Genomic DNA, 2,019 nt, shown 5'->3' on the forward strand with positions numbered 1-2,019 from the left:
ACAAGTGGTGACTTTCCTATCTTTTGGGCAGTGAATCCTCCCTGCATGTTTGCCTGAACTTTAAAGTAACTATCCAAGGTGCCAAATTTATTTCAGCACCACAGATAGCTAATTTATGTTGAACTCATGCCCAGAATGCTCTCTCTCTCTCTCTCTCTCTCTCTCTCTCTCTCTCTCTCTCTCACACACACACACACACACACACACACACACACACACACACACCACACCACAGAAGCCACTAAACCAGTGATGTCCAAACTCTGGCCCTCCAGGTGTTTTGGACTTCAGCTCCCAGAAGCCTCAGCCCTCTTTGCTTATGGTCTGGGATTCTGGGAGCTGAAGTCCAAAACACCTAAAGGGCCAGAGTTTGGACATCACTGCGACTAGGCCAACACTGAGTGGAAGCTGGGGATACCTGGCTTCAACCGTAGAGTTGGGGGATCTCACATCTGCCCTAGTGCCTTCCAGCTGTTTGTTTTTTTAATGGCATGGTAAATGTGGACCCATTTGACAGATTTATGCTTAACACCAGAATGATTACATGGCTTGTTGTCCACACGGAGAACCCTGGACGATTAAGCCAAAGGCCCATCTAGTCTTCCATTCTGTTTCCAACCAGATTCCTGCAAATGGGAGGTGAATGCAATAGCACCCTACTGCTCATGTTTCCTAGCAACCTGTATTCAGAAGCCTCTGATACCAGAGGTAACATGTAGACATCATGATTAGAACTCATTGATCTCTGCATTCTTCGCAAAATTGTCTAAAGCCATCTAGGCCAGCAGCCATTAATACCTGGTGTGACGAAGAATTCCATTATTTGGCTGCTCTTCTCCATTTTGACTGTGCTGGAACCTCTCAGTTAGAAAGTTTCATTGGCTAGACCTTTGTTCTATTGGAGAGGAAACTGAACATCATGCTTTGCCCATAGGAATTTCCAGGTTAAATCCCCAGAAACTCCAGGTAGGGCTCAGAAGGAATTCACCAGACACCTTGTCTGGAAATACCAACCAGTCTTCCTCAACCTGATACTTTCTTCATGTTTTGAACCATAACACCCATCATGCTCACATGATCAGAGGCTGTAGTGAGAAAGGCTGGTGGAATAGATAATTCATGCACCAAAATGTCAATAACATTCAACTGTCTCTCACCCCTCCATCTAAGGGAAATCGTACCCATTGCACCCAAAAGCGAGAGTGAGGGAATTCTGTCACTTTGCAGTTTGTTTGTTGTTGTTGTTTTTAATTTTATTACAACAAATATACATCAATACAATCACATCAAATAATACGGTACATTACAATACATTACAGACATTACAGACAAAATTTTCCATTACAAACAAAAAAAACTTGTTAAGATTTCTCATTGATCTGTTAACATAGGCTTCCATGAAGTTTTGTATTTACCTTGTCGTTTTTAACATATGCAATAAACTTTATTATACTTTAATTCTAACTTCTCCTTAGTATAAGTTATAAATGCAATTTCTTATATTTTTCTAAACATTCCCATTCTTTTTTTCTTTCCTCCAACTTCAAATCACACATTCGTGCTGTAAGTATGTCCATTTGCATTGCCTCTATTAATTTTTCAAACCATTCCTCTAATGTGGGTGTCAGTTGTGATTTCCAATATTTAGCAAATATAATTCTGGCAATCGTAATCATATATAAAATTAGTCGTCTATGTTTTATTTCTACCTTTTTTTCTTCTAGAGTACCAGTCATATTTAGTAAAAACAATAAAGGATTTTTTGGTATATTAATTTCTAATATTTTTGACATAGATTTCTGTATTTTTTCCCAAAACTTCTTTGTTTCTTCACATTCCCACCATAGATGATAAAAGGTGCCTCTTTGTTTTTTACATTTCCCACACGTACCGCTTTGCAGTTTGGATTAATACATTCTCTCTAGGAATCTCTAGGTCCTCTAGCACAACTTTGCCAGAAGTTGACTGTAGAGTTGTGCTGAAGAGCCTAGAACTTACTAGAGAAAACACTTCTCTAGG

The sequence above is a fragment of the Sceloporus occidentalis genome, unplaced genomic scaffold, assembly GCF_023333645.1.
Source record: "Sceloporus occidentalis isolate IW3139 unplaced genomic scaffold, rSceOcc1.0.p SCAF_5, whole genome shotgun sequence".
Classification (NCBI taxonomy): Eukaryota; Metazoa; Chordata; class Lepidosauria; order Squamata; family Phrynosomatidae; genus Sceloporus; species Sceloporus occidentalis.